This window comes from Martes martes (assembly GCF_963455335.1).
Source record: "Martes martes genome assembly, chromosome: 1".
NCBI lineage: Eukaryota > Metazoa > Chordata > Mammalia > Carnivora > Mustelidae > Martes > Martes martes.
Window position 1 is genome coordinate 108,557,247 of NC_137888.1, and position 21,558 is coordinate 108,578,804.

Below are 21,558 nucleotides of genomic sequence, written 5' to 3' on the forward strand. Positions count from 1 at the left end.
CAACAAAATTAGAAGACTGAGGGGATATGACAATACTTGATAGAACAGAACTGGGTACTTAACCCACAAATCTCAGAAAAACAGAACTTTCCCAACCTGCCTCTACCCCATAGTTCAAGGGAAGTAGAGGGAAGTACTACTTTACATAGTGGGTAGCATACTTAGGAACCCAGGAGATAGGAACCGGTTGAGGATGCAGCAGCACAAATGGGTTTAAGAAGGAATTATTCAGATGCCATAAACACTCATAAATTCCTCACAGGTGTATTAGAGTACGTGTGAAATCTTAGAGGTCACCTGGCCCAAACTACTACCTCACGGGTATCTACTCGCTCACCTCCAATGGCCAAGAGCTCATTCTCCCTCATGGCAAATCATTCCAGCTTTTGACAGCTCTGCATGTCAAAAAGGTCTTTCTTGGGTTTAATAAAACTTTCTTCTGTTTATTATATCCATGTTGGCTCTATCTCTGCCTTTGAAATTTCATACAATAAATCTAAAGAGTCTTCCTTTTTAATACCCCTTCAAGTATTTAAATCCGGCTCTTCACTCCAGGAGTTCAGAGCCATATTTAATTATCTCAACTAGTGGTGGAAGTCAAGGTCGTGAACAGAGATCACTTTTACCCAACCACTGTTAAGGGCGATTTTCAAAATTCAGAAAGAAGAGTATTCTGTGCCGTGTCCAACTGTGAGAAGGCAAAAGGAACAAGTATTGGCTGGCAGGAAACCTAGTTCTATTTGGGTTCTGTGACTTTTTATATGAAGTCCATGCCACTGTATCTGCTGCTAATTAGCAGATGTAAATTAGAGGGCAGAGACCTCACATTTCTGGGCCACAATTTTTTCTCTCCCCCTTCCTTCTCTCTCTCTCTCTGCATTTCTCTCTTTTAACACATCCTTCTCTTCTTCAGGATCATTTTTCATTGCCTTTGGGTATCTTTAGTTTCATGCCCAACAGACAGTTTACACTCAGTATGTCCCACACCAAATTCACCCCCTTCCACCGCACATGCATCCTTTCCCCCCAGCTTTATTGAGATATAATTGACACATAGTATTGTGTAAGCTGAAGGTGTTGATTTGATACACTTATATATCACAGAGATTACCATGGTAGCATAAACTAATACCTGTTACCACGTCACATAATTATCATTTCTTTTTTGTGGTGAGGACATTTAAGATCTACTCTCTTAGCAACTTTCGAGTATATAATACAGTATTAACTCTAATCGTTATGCTATACTGTAGATCTTCAGAACTTACTTGTCTTATAACTAGAAGTTTATACTCTTTGACCAACATCTCCCTTTTTCTCTCACCCTCCCAGCACCAGGTAATTACCATGCCCATTTCTATGAATTTGGCTTTTTTAGATTCCACATACTATTGAGATCATACAGCATTTGTCCTTCTGTGTCTGACTTATTTTCCTTAGCATAATGCCCTCAAGGTCCATCCATATTGTCACAAATGGAAAGATCTCTTTCTTTCTTCTGGCTGGAAAATATTCCATCGTGTATAAATACTACATTGTCTTTATTCTTCTGTTGATGGACACTTGGGGTGCTTCCATGTCTCGGCTGTTGTGGATAATGGACCACAGTTCTCTTAACTGTAGGATAAAGAGATTGAACAAAATACTGTTTATTCTCCCTTGTGTCTACAATTCTCTGGCTTGAACCTAATTAACCAGTAGTGGTTCTGACACCCAAATCCACTTCTGAATCTCCCTTCAATACACTGTCACCGGAAAGGAGTTTTACCAGTCCCTTCAGATGAACCAACACAATTGGGTAGAAATTTCACTGACCATGATTATAGGTCACTAGCTCCCCCACCCCCATTCCCTGTGAAAGCAGGTTCATCTAAGGATAGAGCAGATTTCATCAGAATATCGTTCATTTTCAGCTAAGCTACTTGTTAATAGTCAGAGATAAGTTAATGAGTAGAAAGCAAGCAACACACAGAAGGAACAATTTGACATTTATTTTCAGATCCTGAATCTGATCCATGGGACAAGGACCATTCAATAGACATTTTTAAAGCTAGTGACCCTGGTCTTATCCCTATAGGAATGGAAATTACATGAGCAAATAAGTTTCTTGTCCATAAAAAGACCCTGGGAAAATGGTAAAACACAGCAGTGTCCCTGAGCATCGGTGCTCAAGAAGGTCATGCTAGCCAAGGAGCCATGCTGGGAGGCACTTAGGTTTCCAGAGATTTCCAAGGTCTCCCAGCTGGCTAGTGGCACCACTAAAACTAGAACAGCTCCCCTTGCACCCGATGTTATAAAAAGTCTAACTTTATAATTTATTAAGCAACTACTACCTGCCAGGCACTGTGCTAAGCTTATGAGCACCTATAATCTCCTTTAATCTTTATTATAGTTTATATAATACAAATTCTGAGGGAGCAGGGATTTCAGCTGTCTTGGGCATGATTTTATCTCACTCTCAAGAACATCACCTGGCATATAATAATAACAGTTGAAAAAAATTCTGTTTAATGAATTTAAATAGGCAAATTAATAAAGTAGGTATTAATAACCCCATCTTAAAGATCAAGAAGTTGAGGCTCAGAGAGATAAACTACTTGATGATTTAAAAAAAAAAAAAAAAGTTTGGAAACAACAGGGCTGATGATGGAGCCCAGGCTTTCTGATGTCAAGGTTGGTGCTCTTAATAGAACATAGCTATCTCTCAGCTTAATCACCTTAAAAACCTGAAAGAAAACTGGTGTTAACCTCTCCAAAACAAAAAGTAAAATTTGTGGGACAAGCATCGATTTCTTTTTTTTTTTTTAAGATTTTATTTATTTATTTGACAGACAGAGATCACAAGCAGGCAGAGAGGCAGGCAGAGAGAGAGGAGGAAGCAGGCTCCCTGCTGAGCAGAGAGCCTGATGTGGGGCTCAATCCCAAGACTCTGGGATCATGACCTGAGCCAAAGGCAGAGGCTTAACCCACTGAGCCACCCAGGCGCCTCCAAGCATCGATTTCTTAATGCCAATCTTTACGCCATTCAAATCCTTCTCACAGAACGGATGACCAAATTTTCTGCCCACAAAAGTAACATGAGAGAGATTTGAAAGTTCCCGCTAAACTTAATAAAACAAAACCAGTTTGCCCATTTCACAGAAACTGCGAATGTCTCTCTTATGGAAGACACAGTCCCCCCCAAACTTCCTGTGGCCCTGGGAGAATGTTGGCCCAAACTATGAGCAGAATAAAGACAGAAGCTGACCTAAAAGAATGGCCGGTCAGGAACGAGGACCAGTGTGTCCGGTGGGGTCCCCAGGGACTCATCACCTGTGTCATCTACTGCACTGGTCCCTCTCCTCCACCTCAGTCTTCCAAGGGGACAGGAGGCAGCACTGGCCCTTAAGTCAGGAGCCATGGGTTCTAGCAACATCCCGATAATCACTGACTGTGGGACCATGAACAAGCCCACTGCCTCTTTTGACTTCAGTTCCCCTACACGTAAGAGAGAGGAGTTAGCCCGCATGACACCGGGTCCCTTTCCTCACTGACAGTCTCTTATCACACTATTCCCTCTTTTCTTCCACCCAACCACACACGGCAGCACTGGCAGCCCAGAGTAACTGTGGGGAGTCCCCATGGCGGCTGCTGCCGGGCCTTACCATGCAGGTGCACAGGGACAGCTGTCTCCTCCTGCACTGGTGAATGCTCCAATTTACCTATGCAGATGAGGCTATGAATAAACAGGGTCGGCAACAAGTGAAAGGGCCCTTTTTTATTCACATTCTTTTCAGCTTTTCACTTTCCGGAGGCCAAGAGTGGCTAAGGTGAGGCTCCCTTTCCAACCCATCCCCCTCCTACAGGGACTCAGTCCTGCCCTCCACCTACACAGGTAGGACTAGGGTTGGGTAAGAAGGAAGTGCTTTGGATTTGCCAGTAGGGTTTTCCTTTTCAGAGTGTTATTTAGCCTTCCAGCTCCCCTCTCACACTCACACACACACACACGCACACACACACACATAAAACTGGGCTTTTTTAGTCATTCTAAAACTTAAACACTGGTCAGTCAGTACCCATGGGTCTTGGAAAAGACAGGCCCAACTGGTCATTGTAATGCCCTGTTCCCTGACCCAGTCAGGTTTGCCTCCCTTACACAATCTCCTGACTTGAACTCACACAGTGATGCCTCTTCACATACAACTTCTGAAGACTGGCAAGATTCTGGCCCATTCTTTAAGCTTTTGCTTCATAGACATGTTCTCCAAAGCATCTTCCCCCTCTCTGTTTTTGTTTCTCCCTTACCTTACTTAAAATTACCTGTTGCCTCTTCTGCACCCCATGGCACACACACACACACGTTGTACACATTCTTACACACACATACACACATGCATACATTTCATCAGGTGCTCTGTCCTGATTATTTACCACCATGCTATCTTATACCAAGTAGACTGCGAACTTCCAGGGAGCAAGAATTGTGTCTTGCCTGTGTCGATAGTCTTCACTGGACTGACTCAAGGTAAAGACTAAAATGTGGATGAATTCAAGAACTCTCAATGGCCACTAATGTGTTAGGCACTCTTCTTTCCACCCTTCTGCCATAAGGAAGACATACGAGGCCATTTAAGGGTTAATTGGAAGCCTTATGATTCACCTGGTCCCACCCTAAGACGCTTCATCCAACTTCTGTTGACTTCTCCTGTTACCAGGCATAAAACAAACACTGTTGTTTCCCTCGTTCCTATTTTCCTGGTCCCCTGGGCTGCACTCCTGTGCCAGGCTCTTTTCTTTCTCACCCACCTTTCGCTGAATGCATTTATTCGCACTTCCCCCCACACAACATCATCAATTTAATTTCTGTTCTATGGTGGACACTATTTGAAGCTTAGAAGCTGGAGCTCTTCTGTCTCCCAATCCCAACAAGCAGTCATTCACTTGCGTTGTTATTAATTCATCCGATAACTAAAAAGCAGCCAAGACCCTGAGGAATATGAACTTGAACATGATCCCTTTCCCTGACTGCAAGGTGATCCCAGTCTAGGAGGGGAGATAAGACATGCCCAGAGATCATTACAATACCAGGTAGATGGCAGTAACTGAGGAGCCCAGACCACCAGGTGTGATACACACTCAGGCATGAGGTGTCCCTCCCGTGGGAGAGGGGAGAGGGCAGGACAAGGAAAGACGTCCTGGGGGAGGTGGCGTTAAGGTGGTCCTGAAAGAATGACGTTGGATTTGCACTAAAGGGGGAGTTGAGCAGAAGGAAAAAAAAAAAACCCAAAAAACAAAAAAACCCACCAGCTGAGCCCGGAGATGGAAAAGTACAGGAGCGGGCAGAGCGACTAGTTCACTTAGTTCACTCAGCTGCAGCACTGCATGCTCAGGCAGAGCACTGAGGAATATGGCTCAACAGGTAGGTTGAGCTCCATGTGGGGGTGGAATGGAACAGGAGAGACTGGAGCAGGGCGACCAGTTGAGAGGCGTCTGCAGCCCTCTGGGTGAGAAGCAAGAGGGTGGTGGCAGTGAACATGGAGGGGAGGAATGGGAGTGAGAAATGTTTCAACAGAGATGCTTAAATGCTTCCAAATCTCCTTGACTAATTCTCCTCCATAGCTCATACACCCATTCTCATGGCGGGTGTTCATGCTACCTTCCCTGCCCCCTCTCTGGAAGCTTATCCTTTTATCTTCCAGGTGCATGACTTTCTGCCCAATTACTTGTCTTCAACCCATCAGAGCAGGTCAACCGTGCAGTAGTCTCACTGTCACACTTGGCCTATGTTGCTCCTGTGCACGTCTCCGTCATCTGCGTTCTCCGAGAATAATCGCGTTAAGTCTCCTGTGGCCTCGTGGGGCCAAGTGAGGACTAAGATGCCAGAGCCTGGGCAGGGAAAGGAGATTGGGTGGAACCAAGAGGGACTCCTTTTCGTCCAGGGAACCAAGCCAGCTGTATATCCACCTCCGGGTCTGGGAGCCACTGGCCGAGAAAATCAGAACGGGAAACGCAAAGGCACTGCTTTACCTCTATGAGCAAAGTGACCTTGAGTCTCTGTCTCTCTCCGATCCTCAGATTTGTTTTCTATAAAATACGAATTATGACACCCCCCTTATCTGCTCTCATCAAGCTGTTGGTGAAGCTAGAATAAGGTGTGTATGGAACCACTTTGAATATGTAAAACAAGATTTCATGGGCTTATTCTCATTCAGCTCAGATCCCGTTCATTAGGACAGGTAGAGATAGAGAGAAAAAAGAGAAATATAGATGCCTGGAGAGCACGGCTGTGGGGTTCCCTGTTTTCCGCAATAGTTCTAAGACTACTGGTCATATGAAGCATCTAGATCAGTCTCCTCCTTGGACAGGTGAAAAAAAACCAAAGCGCAAAGGGAAAGATTGAATGGTCTGTGGTCTCAAAGGGAGTCAAGGTCAAACCCAGGTCCTGAGCATCTCAGACCAGGCCTTCTCCCACCTCACATCCCTGATTCTCCAAACTGAAGCCAGAATGGAAACCACTGGCCCAGAGACAGGGCTTGCTTAACCTCTGCATTATTGGTCAATTGTTCCATAATTGAAACTAAGGAAGAATTCAGTGTGGGTTTCTAGTAAACATGATGTTGAAAATCTTAGGTGACCATTTCCTAAAGTCCAGAGCATTCATGTCCTCAAAAGAAAGACTCAGCTCCAAATGTGGGATTGCCTGTCACCCTTCTGGCTTTTTCTCAAGCATCAGTGGGCTCCATAGGAGGAGAAAGGATGATTACCCCTACTAGCGAGCAGCTGACAAATATCAGTAGCTTTGAGGTGCTAATTCTCCAACAAACATTTTACATTTACCTCACCTTATTTCATGCTCCTAACAACCACGGGTGGTAAATAATGTCAGGATCCTCATTTTCCAGTCAAATAAAAAAAATTTAAAAAATTAAAAAAAGAAAAAAACAAACCTGAAGACTCAGATAAGTCAAGTGTCTTGAGTTGCAAGCTGGTGCCAGGTTCGTGCCTAGGGCCTCTCTAAACCACAGGGAGACTGTTCATGAGGGAGCTGCGGCTTCCACTCCACATCCTTTTTTGCTTGGCTCCTGCTACGTATCAGAACTGTGCAATGATCCTTTCACCTAGGAAAGTCTGTGAAATATGCACTGTCTCTCTACTTCATCCTCCAGCTCATATGTGTTATCTTTCGGTTCATCCGTCATGGCCCAAGCATTTTCTGACGGTGGCACTGTGCTGGAACTGAGGGGCTGAAACACACCCCTGCCTTTGAGGTTTTGAAGTTTGCAAAGATGAGAGTAGGGGGAGACATATTGTCAGAGCGCTCTAATCAAAGAAGGACAGTTGAGTCGCCAACGAAAGACATGGATGTGTATCTGATGGTACAGAGGTGGGAGGGTGGAGGAGGGCATGTGCCCACATAACTAGGGGACCTGTGCATTCAGGGAAGGTCAACAGGGGCAGACAGTCTCTAGAGTTCAAGCCAGAAAGTCTGGGACTGGTGTTCAAAGGAATCTAAGGGACTTACTTCTTCTGAAAGTGCCAGTTCCAGATCAGCCCAGACATAGACGGCACCCATTTGTGGGGAATCTCAGTTTCCCCTTCTGTACAATGAAAGCCATGAGTGTCACCTATGAGGGACCTGTGTGAGAGTGGGGCAGGGGGAAGTAATAGCGGAATGCATTGATATCCTCTAGGGTAGGGTGGAAAGGAAATGCAAATCACAGATATTTATAATTGCAGCAAACTGAAACCCAAAAGATATTACTGTGGGCCGCCAAGCATTCCTGCTGGAAATCCTGAAAACCTGCTACCTTGAGGCTGTGCCCAGATCCCAGCTGGAAGCAGACTTATCTCTTCTCAGCTCCTGCCAGGCTGTTCCTCATACAACAAACACTAAGCTCCCCACATAATTCTACCTACAGAGGAGGAACTCCACACCCTTCTGTCTTCTCTTTTCAAAGTACCAAGCTGAGCCCTAAACTCCCAGGTCATGACAAACTACTTTTTTGTCCTCGGTGCCTACCAGGCCACCCTGGCAAATCTAGACCCTCAGAGCTGGGAGCAGCATGGCTTGGGAAACATCATAAAGTCCCACTAGTCTCCTGACCCAGCCCCTGATTCTGGAGCCTCTCCTGCAGCAGGCTTGTGCTAGGCATCTGAGGGGCTCAGGAGAACAGCAGGAGGGCAAGGGTCTGGCCTCAGGAGAGATGGAGAACAGGGTCCTAACCTCAGCACAATTTCCTCTTCTACCAAAGGGAGGGAAAGCCCACATTGGTTTCAACCTTTTTCTTTTTTTAAAAATGTCAATGGTCCCCTTTTTCACATGCTATTCTTCATGGGACCCCATATACATAGCTGGAAGGTACCTACAGGTAGCCTCCTCAGGCATTTCAGAAGGATCCTAAACTAGTGCTTCTCAGACTTTAATATCCATAATAATCTGGGTGGATCTGGTGAAAATGCAGATTCTGACTTAGGGATCTGGGATAGGACCCAGTTGACATTGATGCCTGTGATCTATGGACCACATTGGAAATAGCAAGTGTCTAGAGCTCTAAGAATTGGTTGGAAAACCACTGATCTTTAAGAGAGACAATGAGCCTACCCATACCCTATCCCTGGAAATATTAAACCAAAGCTCCTGGATTAGATTTTTCTTCTCTGGATTGAACTCAGCTTCTGCAATCAACTACAAACCAAGATCCTAGAATGACCTCCTTAACCTTCCTCTGGCCCTGGGTGTCTATCATCTATCTCTACAAGGCAATCTGGAAACATTCCCGAGAGGTGTAGCCATGAGGAAGAGCTCTAAGCCATACCCTTCTAACAGAGAAGTAAAAAAGGTTAAGGTAAATCCTCTCCAACCCCCCACCACCTTAACACACAGTGAGATCAAATCAGTGTTCCCACTGGCTCTCAAAAGGATGACCTTGTGACAGCCACTTTCTTCCTGCCCTCTCGTAACCCCAGCAGATGAACGACGGAAGTCATTTTCCTCACTAAGTCCCTGTCCCTTAGGCCCACCCCCTTGGACTGAGATGCTCCCACTGAGGTCAAAGGTATTTTTAGCACTGCTCATGTGGGACCATGCTTGGCAAATTCTCCTAGACATCAATCTTGGATTCCGCAAATGCCAGCTCTTCTAATCCAGGAGGCACAGAGGCGACAGAGAAATCTGAGTGCATTGGAAAATGAAGCACATGGCCTTTTGAGGATTTTGTCCATATGCTGTGTATGATAAAAACAACAACAGTAACACCTAATGCTCAGAAAATGCTTCAGCATTTATAGAGCAGTTCCACTGGTGTTGGCCTCATTTGATCTTCTCAAGAGGCATATGGGAAAGATAAGGCAAAAATGACTCTTAGTGTATTTAAAGGAAGGGCCAAGAGACTTGGCATGGTGACAGATCCAGGAGGTAACAAACTTGGTTCTCCAGCTTCCAGGTCCAAACCCAGTGCCTTTAAATCCCCACACAACTCTAACCTTTGGCTTCTTCTTCTAGCTTCGTTTTGTTTTCCAATGAAATATTTTGAGGAGCAAAATCTGCAGACTTTCATGTGAAAAGCCTTGGGTGAGAAGTGTTTCTTTAGAAATGGAAGACCAGAAGTAAGGAATAATGAGGCACATTGTATATCAGTCATGGTCCTTGGACGAAGCAGGGTGACCAAAGAGAGATTAATTAAAGAATAATATGCACAGGTGTGAGCAGGTTTAAGAAAACCCAAGAGATGGTGAGGCATACTGGGGCTAACGACAACAGGGAGCTGCTACCAGTCCACCATCTAAAAGGGCAAAGGGAGAGGCAATTCCCAGGATCTGGTGGCTATGCCAGGAGGCTGCAGGAGAGGGCTACTGATAGGAGCTGTGGCCTTTCATGGCAACATACAGCCTCCACTAACCTCCAGCCAGCAGGGCGGGAGATATGGGATGATAGATCCTCACTTCTCCCTCCTCCCATCCTCCGATCACCTAATCAGTGAGTCCAACCAGAAGCCAGAGGGCACGGAATCTACTGATCTCTACAAGATCAGCTTCCGGAAGAGAAGGAGGATGGATTTAGAGGGTCAAATAGGGAACACCAGGCACATAGCTACCATAGCCAAGAAATTGGTTGCAGTGTAGGTGGAGGAAGGGCAGGCATAACAGAGTCTGGCGGGCTGGATTTTGAGGAGGAGCTGGTAGCTAGGTCCTCCCAAAGTAGAGTTACCCCAGAGCCCAGCTCTCATTCCCTGGGGCCACTCTGGCCCCAAGTTTCGGGGGAGCACACAAACACACACACATACACACACACACACACACACACACACACACACACACACACAAGCAGACTAATAGCCCCCAAGAAGCCCGACCAACCCCACAGGCAGTGTTGCCTGTCTTGGAACCTGGGTTTAAATCCCAGTTCCTCCATTTTGCTTTGTGTGACCTTAGGCAGTACCTTTAATGTCTCTGAGTCTCTGAGCTTCACCTATGGGACTAATCCTGCCTGTCTCAGGATAGATGGCCACATTACACACTGAGAAGCCATGCAAGGTCAGGATGTAAGAACATGGTAAGAATGCCACGCACAGAAGTCATGTAAAAATGTGGTGGAATCCAAATGGTCTGGACCATCTATGCCTCATTTGCTCTCTGTAAAATCCAGCTCCTAATACTAGACTTGAGGCAGGATAAAGCCAAAGTAGTCCCAGAATCACCATGTCAACATTCTGCCATCTAAAAAGAAGAAGTAACAGGTGGCAAATTGGGTGGCAAAGATAGGACCAGGAGGCATACTCTCATGGCCTCATGGCATGCCCCCATGGTCCTTGCCCCTTGCACATGACAGTCAGTGAGACAAAGGATGAGGTAGGGTCTTGCTAATTGTGTCAGTGGTGGTGATCATTGCAGTTAATAGCAATCTTTCCCCCATCAATCTACCCCAGGGTGGAAAAGTTCCATCATTAACCATGTCTTCCAGGGCACTGGAAAGTATGATTATTTGACCAGGATAAGGCACATGAATACTCATGAGCATACCATCAGGAGTGTTCATCTGAGTCAAGAGAAATGTCACTTTGCAGAGGACAGGATCCAGAGGCCACAGGTAAGTTGTGATGGGCAGCAGGTGGCACGAAAGACCAGAGCTTGATATGCTCCCTACATAGGAAGGAAAGCTTGGGTAGGGACACAAGAGGGTACATAAGACTCCCAACCCCAACTGGCTAGAGGAGAGGTTAGGTAGAGGAGGAAAGCTCAGCCCTGAACAGCTTATGGCTCCCCCATGTTCTCCCTGAGAGCAGACAGAATTGGGCCCCACTCTCCAGGCCCTCCTTTTGCAGGCAGACCCCAATGGGCAGGCTTCAGGAGACACCTCCATCTGTGGATTCCTCAGTGGAGAGTTTGTTACAAGAGGATCACATGCCACATTGCAGCTTTTAATCTGAGAGCCAAGGGACGTCTGGGTGGCACAGTCAATTAAGCATCTGACTCTTGGTTTTGGTTCAGGTCCTAATCTCAGGGTTGCGAGATTGAGGCCTGCTTCAGGCTCTGTGCTCAGCCGAGATTCTACTTAGAGTTTCTCTTTCCCTTGCACTCTGCCATTCCCCTCTGCTCACTCGCTCTCTCTCTCAAATAAATAAATCTTTGAATTTTTTTAAAATAAATAAAAGCCCAAATATCCTAGGGAAGACCTCCAGCTTTCAGAATGTGTGGACCAGCTCACATCCCAGGGAGCTGATTCTGTTCTTCTTCCCTTCTATTACGCACCTCTTCAACTGTCCCTCTGCCCCACCATGTTCAATTATTCTTCTATACACCCATTTAACCAATATTAATTGAGCACCTACTGTGAGTCAGGCACTGTGCTTATCATGAGGAATTTCATGAGGAACCCTGCCCGCACAGAACTGATCATCCAGATTTCACTGAAACAAATGTGGGAGCAAAGACTGGCTCGGTCAAGAGTCCAGTGCTAAACAAACATGTGCTGCTCCCGGCAGGACTAACTTCAGCACAAATATCCTGAGCAGAATTGTACATAGTATATCCAGAGAGCCCAAACCACTCTGAGGGTCAGGACAAAGGGAGTATAGGTTTGTCTCAGAGCATGGGTGGTAGTTGGACTCCCTGGGACAGTTCCCATCTCCATGGCCCAGTGAATGACCTTGGGCAAGTTCCTTCACCTGTCTGAGACTCCTTTTCCTCCTCTGAGTGACAGCGGTCATCACAGTACCTCACTCACGGAACCGCGACGAGAATTAGGGTAATACATCTCGAGCTCTGAGAACAGTTCCTGGGATGGCAGGTACTCAATAGTCACCGTCACAGGTGACCTGAGGCCAAGGGGGGCCATGACTCACCAAATGCTTCTTACCTAGTTAGGAGCAGAGGCAAGGTTGGAACCTAGGTGCCCCAACACCAGACCAGCGTTCTTTCCACCGCATCTCATACCTTCCCACCAGGGAATCCACATCATGAATTTAGCTATATCCCATTTGAATGTTTAAACAAACTGGGAAATTTGAGCTTTTATCTCCATACAGAGCCTTTCTTATTTGGGCCACTAGAAAGATTATATTTCTTCCACTCAAGTAACCTCATTGCCAACAGCCAATCATCTGCCTCACCCTCCTTGCTAAGGAAACTGAAGCCTCCGACTCCATGGCCAGCACTTAGGGCCAAGCATTCCCTGCTGGCCACATCTCGCTGAATCACTGTACCCCTGCAGCCCAAATCTTCACGGTGACTTCCCTACCTCACTTCTTTGCTTAGATTGAGCACCGTTTTCACGATCCTACCAGGTAAACATTGCGAACAGGTGTGATATAAGAGAGTCCTTGTGTGAAGATCTGGGGCCCTGCAGTGGGTCCGTAGATCCACTCAATTCACAGTCCGGGTGGTGGCAAGCTCATGCCCCAACTCAGTGAAATTAACAGACGTAGGTGATTTGTGTCACACCAAAGCATATTTAACAGCCCACTGATAACTCACAGCCTAAGCCCTAACCACTTGCTGATTCCACTGAATCACGAAGTGTTAGAGTTTGGTGTAACTTTAGAAATTATTTGCTCTGCTTACCCTTTCTCTTGTAGGCATTGCCAGAGTCTTAGCTTGGAAATTAGAATAAAAAGTAACCGAATGTTGGGGTGTAGAATTTGGGCCTGGTAGCCAAACTATCTAGGCTCAACTCTGTTCTAGCTATTAAGGTGAGGCCTTGGCCAACCCACTTGCCATCACTGTGCCTCAGTTCTCTCATCAGCAAAATGGAGCAAAAGTACTCCCCTTATAGGATTGTCATGAGAATTGAGTAAGTTAATAACTAACAAAGTGCTTAGAGCAGTGCCTGGCACATAACCGAGCACTATGTGTTTATAATAAACAAACAAAGAAGACAGGACCTTCTGTGAGTCTCAATCAGTTTTATGCCCACTCAGGGTGCTGTCAGATTGGATTAGACAGTCTCTAGGGGCCCCCTTATTTTTTTATCATGGTGGCGGCATCCCTTGCTGGAATAGGTGGTGTGCCGCTCTCTGAGATGACAAAACAGCTCTTCAGAAGCACCAAGAAGAACACGGTGGAGAGGAATGACTCACCTGACTGAGGCAAAGATCTCCATGACTTTGATTTTTGCCTTGGCCTTAGCCAAAGTCATTACAGGAAGCTCCTTGGGAGCTTGGAATGGAGAGTGTGCCCACTGGTGGTCTCAGGGGGCTTCTGTCAGGTACCAAGGAGCTGGCCGTTGCTGGGCACTCTTCACTACTTGCCCTCCGCCCTGTCTCTCTCTGATCCACCTCATGTTTGTTCTCTTGAAGATGGCTGGGGACTCAGAATCCTCCCTTTGCTTCCACCCAGGCATTCTCCTTTGGTGTCTGATTCCATTAAAAGAATTCTATGATTCATTTGGTTCTGCTGCTGTTGGGGGTTGGGAGTGGGGACAAGAGAGTGATGGAGAAAGGGTACAAGTTGAACATGTAAGACGCTCTGTTCACTGCAGATGAGGAAAGAGTACCAGCCCCTGCACTGGTGCATGTCATGGACTTGAGTGACAGGAAAGTTACCCAGACGCCTGCAGAACCTCAGAGGAACACAGGCTGTCTTCAGACACCTCATTCTCTGCTATGTCATTGATGGTGACAGCCGGAGATGATGCACAGGTGTTCAGGTTTAGGTTGCTCCTCTCCTTCCCCCCAACACACCCAACTCCCATCCTACAGCCCAGTCTCTCAGCCCAACCACTGGCCAGCAGCCCACCTGTACTTGCTGCTAAATCAGAGCCACCTTCCCATTGTACATCGTCTTGCACTGATTTTTGGTCTCCCCACAGCCTTCAGGACAAAGTCCAGGTCCCCACTGGCCCTCAAGTCCCAATTATCTTACCTCCACAGCTTCCCTGTCCAAACAAAATTATGCCATCCTTTGCCACTCCAAGCTGTCATTCTTCATCCTACAGTAGGAATACCTCACCTCCATATTTGAGTAGAAACCATGGGTTCGAATCATCTACTCACTGGGTGGCCTTGAGAAAGTTACTTAGCCTCTCTGGGTCTCACATTTTTTTAGCTATAAAATGATGCTATCTAAGAGGGAAGGGCTTTTGTAAAGAGGTAATGTACAAGGTTTTAGCACTATACATTGGATATAGTAAGAGCTCAATAAAAGTGGTTATAGTAATAGCCATAATAATAAATATTATGGGCATGATTGTTCTATCTCAAGTCATCACATCCTTCTGTGAGCTCCCAACTGAGCACCATTCCTCCTTCATTTGAAGTCTTTCTGAATTTGTGACCATGCTCCTATTCTGCATAGTATTATTGTGGTTTTCCCACTTACCCTGTCTCTCCGTTTGGAAGCGGGAACTGGTCCAAAAATGGATCCTCGTGCTTAGTAGGTGCCCAGTAAAGGTTTCTTTCACTTGGATGTTCCCCCTGCGCCCTGGAGGGAGGGCCATAGAAAGTCAATGGTGCTCCTGAGCTGCTCAGGAGTAATGGGTCCCTCTTTAGAAATGAGACAGAGCCAGCCAGTATGGGTGTCTGCCTGTAGGGACACGTGGCACAGCCTGGGCAGCCACAGGGACCAGCTCATGAACTTCACCCTCATGCCCCACACCCTACTTCTCAAAGCCTGGACTGGTGCTATGGTTGGTCACCAGAAAGAACAGGGGAAGTGTGTGCAAAAGAGCAATTGCTTTTGTCACTGAGACTCTGCTTGGGAAATGGGAGAAGTGGAGGGGAAGACTTCCTATGTTCTGAGACTTGCAGAAGGAAAATGGGAGTGGGGAGGAAATGACCTGTGTTGTCCAAGGCTCAAAAGGAAGACACTGCTCTTGTACATGGAGTTCATCAGAGAAATTCTCCTCTGTGTTATACAGAGCTCCACAACCTGATGAGGGTGAACTCGGAGGGCTCCCCGCTCTCTGATTTATCTGAACCGCAAGCTTGGGCTGGCAGGCACACTGTTGTCTCTGCCCCAAGCTGACCTTGTTTGAAATTCCCCATGTTGCCATCATGGTCACAGGACTCAGTCACCCTGGGCCGTAGGTCAGTTCACTCACAGTAGCTGTCCTCTGTGAATTTCAATCTGAAGAGACAGGCTGCCCTGTCCCCCATCCCCCAGGAACCTGGATCTGCATCTAGTCCCAGGGATCAAGCATTCTGGTCTGACCCCAACCCCAAAAGAGAGGGTCATACCACCCAACAGTGATGGAGCCAGAGCCTGAATGCAGAGCTCCGCTTCTCAGTCCAGTGTACTTTCCACTCCCCCTGAGATGCCCCTACTGGCTGTTCACTCCAAGGACATAACCCACGAAGAAAGGAGGGGTTGTGAAATCCTTCCACTGGAAGCCCAGGGCTGGCTGAAAGCCCAGATGGCTCTCTCTTACCCCTCCTAATCTAGTCTCAATTCCACAGTTTTCCTTTCACACATTCATGTTAACCCTTCTTCTCCATGAGTCCATGGACTGCCTTCCAAGGAGCAGCTCCTGAGAACAGCTGAGCTGACTTCTGCTTGCACCTTCCTGGACACCTCTACTGGCAAGACCTTGGCATTGAGCAATCACCTTGTGCAAACGGACTCTTCCTTGCCCTTCATCATTACTTGGCAACTCTGCAAAACAGTAACTCAACTGTTTATTTGTACTTCAAACTCAAGATTGAAAAGTTAGCTTTGTATTTCTTTCTTTCCCTTGAGGAAGTTACTAGGGACCTAAGGGATTTCTGGTCTTTGACTCCTAACTGGTAGCTCAGCACACCTTAATCTTCAGTTAGCTCCCAGTCTGTGCCAAGTGACACAGGATGTGCTGGGGAGGAAACAAGATATCTCTCCAGAGGGAAGATGATCCCAAACAGAGACTTACCATTGACTCAATAACACCCCCAACCACCCATCCCCATTGCCACCAACCAACTCTCATTTCCATTGCATCCAGCCAGACTGGGGCATTATCTTCCACATTCGTTCTGTAGTTGTATAATTTACAAATCATTTCAGCCTCTTTGCAAGTGATGTCCAGGACCTCTCTGAAGGGTAGGCAGGGCAGGTGCTCACATTAGAGAAGTAACTAAACCTATATATTTCTGCACATATCTGGAACTGATCTGAGCAAGCTTACATGGTTAGAAAGCAATACAGTCAGTCCCCTGACCCCAAATACACTGCCCATGTTGACTTTCTTTTTCCAATTGCTTTCATTATTACCCATCTTGAATACCCAACAAAAGGAGCTTTCTAGAACATCAGTTTTCTCACACTACCCTCACATTCACAAAGCTTCTGAGCCTCCTAAATACCCTCAGAATAAAACCATGATGATTCAGCTGGTCTTTCAACATCCTCTGCACTGTGACTCCAAAGTGTCCCCTCACCATCAATTCCATGTCTTCAGCTTGGTAGATCTTTTTAAAATTCCCTACAATGCCTTGTGTACTTTCAACCTTTAGGCCTTGATCCTGTTGCCTTTCTAGACCTCCCCATGCTTCAACCCACACGTACCTTCTCAGATGCTGCTTCCGTAGGGCTTCCTCCTGCTAAAAGTCTCTCCTAAATAGCCTTGGCCCACAGTGAACTCTACCTTGTGAAATTCCACAGCCCATGTCAATCACCTTGCTCTCTGGACCTAGGGAGCAAACCTGTTCAACAGAAATTGAAGCTCGACTCTACCACCTGTTTCCCACCTCAGCCCAAGGCTGGATGGGCTTTGCATGCTAGAAAAGGGTCATCACAAGCATCTGTTGGTGGTCATCTACTACACATCAGGTTCACGAAGAGTCTGGGGTAGGAAGTGCCTTCTCATGACTAAACAAAAAACACAATAGAAAAAATATTGGAACACACAAACTAAAAAGCCCTTATATTTCATCCCTAAAGTATTAAATGTGCCCTTCTTTGTCAAAGGAGGAGGAAGGAGGAAGAGAGAAGGAGGAAGACATGGAGAGGGATAGCTCAAGTGCAGACCCAAGGAGCCTGATTCCCATCTCTGACTCCTCGGGGCCCTACTATGAGCATAGACCACTGGGAGTAGAGTTCTTGTGCCATTTTACATCAGAGTGTCCACTTCCTCAAGTGGAAAATGTCCCTGTTCTGTCCATCTCACTGGGTAATACATGTAAATGTGCTTTGTAAGTGTCAGTATCAGACCTAGGCAAAGGATGGTTAATTTCCAAAACCCAGGCCACTCCCTCCTCCCCAGCCCTGCCCAGTGTCTTTCCTCTGTGAAAATCCGTGAGACCATTTGGGTCCATAGAAGAGTGAACACTCCCTTTTGTACCTATGCTGTTGACTGATGGCTGTCTGATGCTGGAAATGTCCCATGACCCTTGGCTATTATTAGGGTTGGTTAAATTGGCAGAGGAAGAATATAAACAGGCAGCATGGCCATCACCAAACTTCTGGTTTTTCATTTCAGGAACCAGTTTCAAAATAAAACCTTTCCCTTAAAAGAGAGTGCATTTCGGTAGCTCTTCCCAACAGACTGAAAGGAAAGGGAATTATACTTTGCAAGATTAGAGAATTTGCTTCCCTGAGTTTGCTCAGCCACAGTTCTTAACCCTGGAACATTTGTTCCGAACTGCTACTTGAGCCTTGAAGTTCAGCCAAGTTGGGTGGACTTCAGGGTGCCTTCACTGACAGCTTGTCTGAGCCTCAATGCCCTGCCATAGGACAAATGGCCATGACTCCAAATAGGACAGATTTTCAAGGAACAGCAAAGAGGTTAGGGAGGGAGGAGTTTGGGGCTGAGGGGTTCCAGGGGTTTTGCTCCTGAGTCCATGCCTCCCCCCAAGTTACCAATGGGACAGTATATATCCCACATTCTCATCTGAGAATCTGAGGCTTTCAGGCTCCGGTGGCCCAGTTAGCTGCAGTGAACCTTCCACATAACCTTTCCCCTCCCCTAACACACACTTGCAACCTCGCTTCATTTACCACCCCCACCTCCTCTAAAGCAGCCAAGATATTTTAAAACCCTTGTTTTGATCTTCTTTGCATATCAGTTACACTATTTCTGAGCGTGTTTATTTTTATTTTTTTTTTCCGGTGGTGAGCCCGTTGCTTTGAGCCCTCCACTCGCACGTTTCCACTTCCTCTCACTTTCCTGCGCACTGCTGTGGCCTCAGGGCATGTGGCTCAGGCTAAGCTGGATGCTTCTCATGGGTCTGTGGCCTTTGATGGAGCCAGGGGAGGTCTTTTCTCCTTCTACTGGTGCTCCATTGCTCCTGACATCTGCAGAGGCAGGATGAAACTTCAGTTATGTTGTCCCTTCCTCATTTCCTAAGGACGTAGTTCTGACTACTAGTCTGAAAAGGAGGGGGCCTGGACTGGGCATGAGGGAGAACAGAATTTTGGTTCTAACTTTGAACTGACCTTGAGAAAATCCTCTACCCTCTTCAGGTTTGACTTAATGTTTCTAAAGCTCTTTGTGGCCCTAACTTTGGAGGATTCTAACCACCATAAGGATACTGCTGTATCAACTAGCAAAATAAGCTCTGTATTGAGGATCAGCTTAGGGCCAGGTTCCAAGATGGACCTGTTGGAGATACAGGGATGACTGAGATATCTCACTCTCAGGGAGTAATGATTGAGAGTTTGGGGATAGAGCATCCCCTCATGATAGGGTCTTGTGAAATGTGTCTGATGTGACTTACGAGAAGCCCAAGCCTACACCCTGCCAGTGAGTCAGTTACATATGCCCGAACCCACATGCTTCCCAGCATTTTTCATATCACAGCATACTTAAAATGGGTATTATCTGTACAGCATATTGGGCAAATGAATAAGGCTGCTCTTGCCGGGCATTAACCAACCCATTAATCCTGGCTGTACTGGGCCTTTGCTGGCCATCCAAAGTCTGGGAAGACAATATTTGGGCCCAGATTTGAGAAGCTCTGGTTGAAAAAATTGAGATAACTCTTTGTTTAACAAGAAGAATGGTGTTCTGGCCTACAGAAAAAATATAAAATTCTAGAGAAGGCAGAACAGGTAGGAAGGTGAGTTCTGAAAGTAGATCACAGGACTCAGGTCGGGAATCCTACATTTGCCAACTCTGTTCCCTTGGGAAACACTAAATCTCAGTTTCTCTGTCTTGGAAATTGAAATAGTAATATTCTCAACCTAAATAAGATAACACACCTCAGCACGCTCTAGAGATTCAACAAATGTTGCCCATTATTATCATGGCTAACACAAGACAGGAAATTAAAGGTCATCTGGTCCAATCCTCTCATTTGAGAGAAAAGGAACTTCTGACTTGACCAAAATCATGCAGCTTGTTTGTAGCTGAGCTGAGACTAGATTCCAAGTCTTCTGATTTCAGTTCTGTGCTTTTTTATAATAAAGGGAATGATGTACCACTCTGTGTTAAAAAGCATCCAACTTCCTAAGTATCTAGGGTGGCTTTCCTGATGACGTTTTAAAGATTGGACTATTCATATTTGTTTTAAGTTCATTTACCAATAACCCTGCCTTAGGAGCAGGCATGAGTGAGATGACCTTCTAAAGGTTTGCTTCATATTCCAAGTCAGTAGCCAAAGGGCCAGATTCCTTGACTTCAGAAGTAATGGGAATGGGACTGGCTACACATCTGGCATCCAGATGCCAAAGAAGTCCCATGAAGTCCCATGAATCCAAGAAGTCCCATTTAACACGTGAACACACTGAATCTCTGCTTCACTCAGAGCCACACATCATGTTCAACAGCAAAACGAAGACTAGAACTTGGATCTCAGACTTGCTGCAGGTGCCCTTTCCACAGAGCTCACAAAGGGAAATAGGATTTAAGACTCATTGTCCACACGCACTGATCATGTCACCCAAACCTATAAACATGCTGACTTGCCCTGCAAAGTCAATTACTCACTTAGATGTGTTTTCTTCCTTTCTTTTTCTCCTGCCAACAACAAAGGATTGAGGCAACTTATCGGAAATATGATAATGAATAATGAAGTGTGCATAAAAATAAACTCTAGTATCTTAGACCAGGATATCCAGGCCTGTGCTGTCCAGTGTAGTAGCCAGCAGGCACGTGTGTCTATTTAAATTTGAATTAAGAAAAAATAAATATAATAAAAATTTGTTTCCTTTGTTTCACTGGCTTGGCCGCCACACATGGTTAGGGCTACTCATTAGACATTGCAGATACAGAATATTGCCAAGTTTGTAGAAAGTTCTGTTGAGCAAAACTATCTAGTTAGGTAACCATGTCCTAGAGTCCTATATGTTTGCAATAATTAAGGTAAAATGTTGGCTCTGAGCTTTGTGCTATTAAACCAAAAGAGAGAGAGAGAGAGAGAAACCAAAGCAAAGCCAGTTGTGTCATGACCAGGTTCCCAAGGGAAGCAAAGATTTTCTATCTCTTAGACCTAAAAGGATTCCTCATAGATGGCTATATAGAAAAGATGACTGAGTGACAGAGCAAATAATGTCCTCAGAAACCCCAAGAGACAATGTAGTCCCAAATTGCAATGTCAGTTTTTATACTGAGTCACCACTGAAGTTGAGGGTATAATTCACTAGGATTTAACGAAAGGAAAACACTCCTGGGGTGGTGGGGGGTGGGGTGCAGATAGAGATGAAAGACTCATTTACTTGGTTCTGGAGAAGAATACCTTAGCAGCTTCAGTCAGGTGATTGTCTACTGGAAGGACATCTATTCTGAGGCCAGGATGACAAGATGAAACAGCCATTGGAGTTCTGGAAGAAGAACATCCAAACAGGAAGAAAAGCAAGTGCAAAGGTCCTCAGATTGGAAAGTGTTGGCAGACTAGAGGGAGGAAAAAAGCCACAAAATGTGAACGTTGCGGATGAAGCTGAGGGTGAAGGGAGATGATGCTGGACAAGTAGTCAACGGCCAAGCCCTATAGTCTTATACTCATGGTAAGAGAGTTTAGCAGAGAGGTAACATTATTCTGGCCACTGCGTGAAAGGCGAGGATAGGGAACAAAAATCTGTATATGAACAATGTGTTGACAGTTTGGAATAAGATGGCCATCAATAGAGATGATGAAAAATAATCTAAATTGGCATATATTTTAGATGTACAGTAATAGGACTTGCTTATGCACTAAACATAGCATTTAAGGAAAATAAAAATAAATCAGAATGACG

The 21,558-nt window shown here is 45.8% G+C and overlaps 1 long non-coding RNA gene across 2 annotated transcripts in view; it reads right to left on the reverse strand.

Annotated features, from left to right (window-relative positions):
* Positions 1–14,967, reverse strand: part of LOC308355969 — a 30,563-nt gene extending 15,596 nt beyond the window's left edge. Inside the window, exon 1 of one of the 2 annotated variants that reach the window (XR_013968025.1) lies at positions 14,794–14,967. This is a non-coding gene — a long non-coding RNA (uncharacterized lncRNA). The remainder of the gene's footprint in view (positions 1–14,793) is intronic. The other variant, XR_013968026.1, reaches the window with a different exon arrangement.
* Between the last annotated feature and the right edge of the window lie 6,591 nt (positions 14,968–21,558).